Genomic DNA, 6,755 nt, shown 5'->3' with positions numbered 1-6,755 from the left:
ACACTTTGGTTCACAGCCTGCGCTCAATCCACTGAGCTATGCCAGCCAGGGCAAAAATATACTCTTTAATATACTTATAACATTCATAAATATTTAAGAATCTGTGTGTGTGTGTGTGTGTGTGTGTGTTTGTGTGATGTTAATGTATATAATGGTGAAGTTAGTGATGGCCAATTAAACTTTACTTGACTGTTTCATAAAATAATCTGTAAATTAACCCTAACTTTTAATCACCTTTACAGGCATTGGAACTTATCTAGAGGTTTTCACTGATACTGGGTTTTGTTTTAGACCATAAGGAGAAAACGTGTACAGAGTTTTCCCATGTGTGGAATTTTTGGGACCATTGAAGTACAATTTTGAAAAATTACTGTTCCAGTGCAATAAGTGTTGCCCTGGGAACTTGAAGACATTTATTATCTCCCTAAAAAAAGAATATTTCATTTTTTACTCACTGTAGGAATGAACCTCCTAAACTGAATGAGTTTAATGGACTCACAGTGAGATGAAGTGGTGGTATCTGCTTCCTCTTTGCCTGATATCCGCCACACCAGAGGTGCAGCTGTCCAGTGACTCTCCACAACAATGCACTCCACTAAGTGCTTGGTTGCTGAGATCACTGGCTGAAGGAGAAGAGGACATGTGGAAAATCTGAGGCACCCCTGAATACCTTAATGATTGTGTTGCTAATGTTAAATGGTTAAAATAGTTTCAGTCACATCAAACAAATATTGAAAATGAACTGCAGATGGAAGAAAATTTAATCCTCAAGGCTTTTCCCCTCAATTTTTTTATGCAATGAGTAACCTAGAGCTGTCTACAAGTGCTGAGCAAATGTGTGTGTTGCTGGGTGTAATTCATCTCAAAGAGTGGTTGCTGTGATTAATTAACACTGTGATTGAGTCTTCCAACAGTCATGTTAGAGACATTAGTATTAAATGCATATGGACTTGGAAACATGGTGAATCAAGTGCCAAACTTCTCCTTGTTTTAGGTCATGTGGGAAGGGAAGAATCAGAAGGAATGAATGAGGAGACAGCCTGAAGTTTAAGCATAGAAATTAACTGAGCATTTTGTGGTGGATAAGTTGAGAGAGGTGATTTAGAAATGATGGTGGCAGTGAGCTGTGTATATGTATTTAAAACATCTGTGTTTAATGTAGCCTTTGGCATACACAAGCTGCAGAATTTTACTCAATTACTCATCTTCATTGTTTTCTTAACTGAGGTTTTAGGGATACTTGGTAGATTTGTGGATGGACCTCAGGATTTCTGTGAACTTTCTGGAATGGAATGATAGGTTTTGTTTGCAAGTTCATTTTGCCCCTTCAGAAAGCCCATAGCATTCCCACAGATTCTCAAGAAGATAAAAGTTAACAGGTGTATGTAGGTGCAATTTGTTCACCTTCACACAAATATCCAAGTTACTATATATCCTGGCAAACTCTTTGAAAGAGTTAAAAAGTCTTTAGTGTGCATTGTATTGTTTTCCTTTTGAGGGGGTGGGGGTTGAGAAACAGACCCAGAAGCCTTTAGGAAGGCTCCAAAGCTATGCTTACATCACTTTCAATTTATATGAAGCAAAGCTGGTGCCCATTTTGTACAGAATGTACTTGAATATATTTAATATATTTACCCTTATGGACAGTTTCATCAAGGGCTTCCTGTTCTGGAAATATCCCCTGTAGGAACCCTTCATTAAGATGCCCCAAATCTATGATCCTAAAAGGTTAAAACATTGTTATTTTTGTGTTAAAGCTTCCATTTTTGTGGCTTTTCTGACTTTGTTAATAAAAACTAAGGATTGAATATTTGTTACCTCAAATTCACATTTGAATAATTTCCTTGAAAATAATCAGAAAAATATATGGGAATTCAATGCAATCAGGAATCATTATTTGTTTGCAAGCATTGGCAGAGCACTTAGCATGTACCAGTAACTGAGTTTGTTGTTTGGAGTACAAAGATGAACAGGGCATAATCTTTGTCTTTGCAGAGCTTGTGAATTAATGGGGCTAGGGGTTGGGAAAGGCTGAGAAATAAGTGGATAAATTAAAAGAGCTCATGAGTGCCTACTGTTTTATGCCAAATTTTTGTATCAATCCCATGTTTAAGATTGGAATATAAACACTTCTGACAGCTCTGTGTTAAATCAGTGAGTATCTCAGTGATTTGCAAACTTCGGTGCCCACCAGATCACCTTGCATCTTTTCAGTACACAGTTGCCTGGGGCTGCGCTCAGGCCTAATGAATCAATAGCCCTGGGGACAGGGTCCTGGTAAGTGTATTTTGAAGAGCTTCACAATGCTTCTGATGTGCTATAGATTGAAACCCTGTGAAGTTTTATTAAGTGTTTATTATTTGATCAGAAATATGGGTCTGTCATGTCAGTATTTAGAATGTCGGCCCAGCTACTGGGAACTATATACCTTTGTTCTTACTCAGTGTCCTGCATGTTGTAATGTGTTAACCTTAGATATGGAGCAGCCTTGTGTTTATGGTAGTTTTATAACTCAACTTTGTTTTGCAGAGCTGCTTATATGGCACTTGGTTACTAAAATCCCATTTACTTCAAAGGGAAGATTAGCTGTGTCAACTGTTAGAAAGTCATTTAAATATACCTCGAGGAATAGTTAAATCCTCATGGAAAACTCTGACACCTGTTGTCTTTTACAGCAATCCCAAGTCTACCTCATACATTTTCTTTATTTTTTTCTCCCTTGTGCTTGGGAGATGATTTCCATGAAAATGAGATCTTTATTTCTTGAGAGTTCATCTGTTCCTGCTGCTCAGAGGGAAAAAAATGCTTAAAATTTAAGCTCGATGATTTGAATTAGCATGTTTCTCGGCATTTTCCACAAGATCAGTAGCTTTTTGTGGTCTACCAGGAATAAAGCCCTGCTGCCTACCAGCTGCTGTTGGGATGGAGGTTTGCTAGGGCTGTTTTCTCGTGGACGTGTTGTTCTCGAGAACAGCCAGTCTAGCTCCTGCGACGGCAATTAGGGAGAAGGTTGCGTTCCCTTCAGTGTCTCTCTTTAAACTTTACCCTCATCCTATAATCTGGTAATACCTGAGTCTGACAACAGCTTCACCTCAGGGCACTGAGTTCCAGCTGACAGATATAATACTTTATAAACTAGAGCTTCTTTTCATAATTCTATTTTTAAGTGTCACTTTCCCCTTTATTTTACATCTCTTTCTACTATAAAGTAGATATTATTATAAGTAAATGTAACAGAATTTTTGTATTAAGCACTGTCTTAGGTTGGCATTTGCAGATGGATTGACTGATATGTCTTCTCAGTTAACTGTTTACTTCTTGGATTCAGTATACTAAAGGCTGAAAAATCTATGTACTATTCGCTCCAACTTAGAATGTGATAGGAATGAAGGGAAAAAAAAGATGAACATGCTTATGTAACATTGTGATTTATTCTGTTTGAATTTGAATGAAATCGCTGATACGTAGATTAAATTCTTTAACAAAGGCTCATGGGATTCAGAAAACCATGTAGAACAAGTTGTAATTTAGTAGAATTTAGAGTACCAGAGAAGTTACAGCATATTGCAAAAAATGAGAAATAATATAATCCTATCTTCAACACCCCCAATAGTAATTTTCTTCACCCATTTGAAATTATAATAATAAATATTATGAAAACATTGAAGTCATGCTTTTAGGTTACTTTAGAAATTTTCTCTAACTAGTTACATAAAATAATACAATAGTTACATAAAATAGTACAATGAAACTGTATGTTCTACTTTGCATTTTTATTAGTGAAGGAAATATCCATTTCTTCAATTCCTTTATCTAAGGTCCTGAGACAAGGTGGAAAAAGGCTTGTAAAAAAGTACCTTTTCTTTTCAACTCTCCTGAATCTCCTTCTTGCAACATTTATTTCTTAATACAGCTGGCACTGTACCCAAAAGCCATCTTTCTCTGTCTTCTCCCACTGGCCAAATACAATAACTAGGAAAAAGGATGAATATGCCAAGTATTTATCTCCTGATTTCTTTCCAACTAAGGATGACTATGAACTAGAGCTGGTCAATGACACGTGAGGAAACTATACTTGTGGCCTTCTGGGGAGATACACCTTCTGGGTAAAAGGAGAAAGGTAAGGGGTACAAAAAGAAGCCCCTTACCTTCCCTTATTGATTTTCCACCTCCTTGGAGTGAAGATGTAATATTTGGAAACTGCTGCATCCCTTCTGTAACAATGAGGAGGTATCACCACCCTTTTGAGGGTGGCAGAGAAGGAAGATAGGGAGATTCTGGGTATTTGATGACATAATGGGTTCAAATCATCTCTGGAACTGTTTACCTCAATGTTTTTGTTACGTGAGGTAGTAATAAATACCAAATTACTGAGTCATTTTTAGTTTGGTATTCTTTGCCTTTTCATCAGAGGTGTCTTAACTGATAACTTGGCAAATGTGACAACACTTATAAAGGAGACTAGATCTTTATATTAATAGAAGACCCATAATTTGGGAAATCTTCTAGTTTTATTTAATCTATTAGTCATAAACTAGATAAACTAAGAAGGAAAACTCAGATGATAGGTGGAAAATCTGCAACCAAAGGCAATAATAGCTAAATAAGGTAGAAATCTATATCAACCCAATTTTATTAATAAAAATAAACATTACATCAACTTGTTCACCACTGGTGAAAATAATTGTAGTAAGAAAAGTGAGAATTTCATTAAAGATCATAGGGAAGTGGTAAGTTAGACACTTAATGGAAAAATCTGAATTTAGGCCTGTGGACCTTAGTAGGAAACCAGATCACCTTCCTATATATTTTTTTCTAGCTATTTGTATGGAAAAAAGAAAGAAAAACCAGGTAAAGGTAAAGTACACTTTGTATATTATATAGGTGGGCGATGCAATCCAGTTTGGAAAAAGTTTTAAAATTTGAAGCTTTTTTAAAAATCAGGACAAGTTTACAGTACATTCAATTTTCAATTAAAAATACATTTTATCAAAGACATGGTGCTTTATCATGAGTAAAGAATTCAGGAAAAGCACTTGACAAAATGAACTGAAAACTACATAATAATACATGTAGGTGAAACTACACAAGTAACTCTGTGGATACTGATAGAATTATCTATCCACAGTGGCTCTGTCAATAGACAAGCAGAACTTGACACTAGAAGGAGTAATTGATTCAATTAATTAGGAAACAAAAACCTACACAAACTGAATGAAATATTGTAAAGGTTGGCAAGGAAGGCAAGAGACATTAGTTAGGATATAGTTTTAGCTGCTATAAGGGAGATACAAATATACAGTGGCTTTAAACAGTTTGGGAGTGTATTTGTCTCACACAACAAAATAGTGTTAGGTAGTCTAATCCTAGTAGAGTCTTTGTCATACTCAAAATATGGCTTTCATCCCTGGATCCAATTCTTGCAAAGGGAGGACAGAGAGGACAAAGGAAGTTAATTCTTTTAAGGGTGCAACCTGGAAGTGACAAACAGCATTTCTGTTCATATCTCTGCAACAATGTTAAATCACACAGCTTCGCCTAGTTGCAAGGCATGATGGGAAATGTGTGCTTGCGTGGCATGTGCCTTGCTGAAACTCAATAGCACTCTTCTTAAAGGATTGGAGACTGAGTATAGGGAACAATAGTCATCTTTGATGCAGGAGGAATCACAGTGTCGGGGGGGGGATATGGGGCTGTAGAGTCTTAGTTTTCAACATCTCTGTTCACCTTCTCTTTGGGGAAATCTTCCTGATTACATTGTGGTATTAGAACTGGCTGGTAATCAATTATGCTTTCTTTTTAATTCTCTAGCACCAATGTGGAGCCCTGATATTACCAGGATGAAACATTTGTATCTTTATTTTACCATTAAAAATTATCACAGTAGTATAAAATAATTTCTATATAAGGTTAAAATCATAGAGCACAAGTAAACCTATAAGCATGTCTCCCCCTCCACAGTGCCATTTGAAATGAGGGTATCTTTTTAATTTCTTTAACCATATCTTCTGATATCTATATCCATATCTCAAAAACATATTATGTCTCTATGTGCTTTAGTTTGGTAATTTTAAATGTCATCCATTTAGTTTTAGCTTATGTGTCAGTAATGTATACTTCTCACTCCATGTAATTGCATATTAAAATTTTAGTTTCTCTACTCATTATGTCTGTAATTTTAACTAATATGCTTACATAGTCATTTCCTTTTTAAATATTTTATTTTGGTAACTTTTTTTAGTTTTATTTATTTATATTTAGAGAGAAGGGAGGAGGAGAAAGGAGGAAAAAGGAGAGAAATGTCAATGTGCGAGAGAAACTGAATGGTTGCCTCTTGCATGTCCCCTACTGGGGACCTGGCCTACAACCCAGGCAGTGGGCTGACTGGAATTGAACCAGCAACCTTTCGGTTGCAGTTGCAGGCCAAAGTTCAATCCACTGAGCCACACCCGCTAAGGCTTCATTTCTTATTTAGTAATTATAGACAGTATTCCCAATTCTCTACTTGAAGGTGAAGGAAGATATTAACGTTTCTAACATTCCTTTCAGCCTCTTGTTTTCCATACCAATCCAAACTTTTGTCCTCTCTAGTTTTATATGTCAAGATTATAACATTACATTGTATTCATTAACCATAATTAAGTATTTATTACAGGTTGTTTCCAGAAGTAGAAGATCAACAAATATTGTTTACATTATTATGGCTTAGTACAGGGGGAAATCAGTTAGCAGCTCTTCATATGCTAGCTTCATAC

This window comes from Phyllostomus discolor, chromosome 4 (assembly GCF_004126475.2).
Source record: "Phyllostomus discolor isolate MPI-MPIP mPhyDis1 chromosome 4, mPhyDis1.pri.v3, whole genome shotgun sequence".
Lineage (NCBI taxonomy): Eukaryota > Metazoa > Chordata > Mammalia > Chiroptera > Phyllostomidae > Phyllostomus > Phyllostomus discolor.
The sequence above is the reverse complement of the archived record's forward strand: the minus strand, read 5'-3'. Positions refer to the sequence as shown.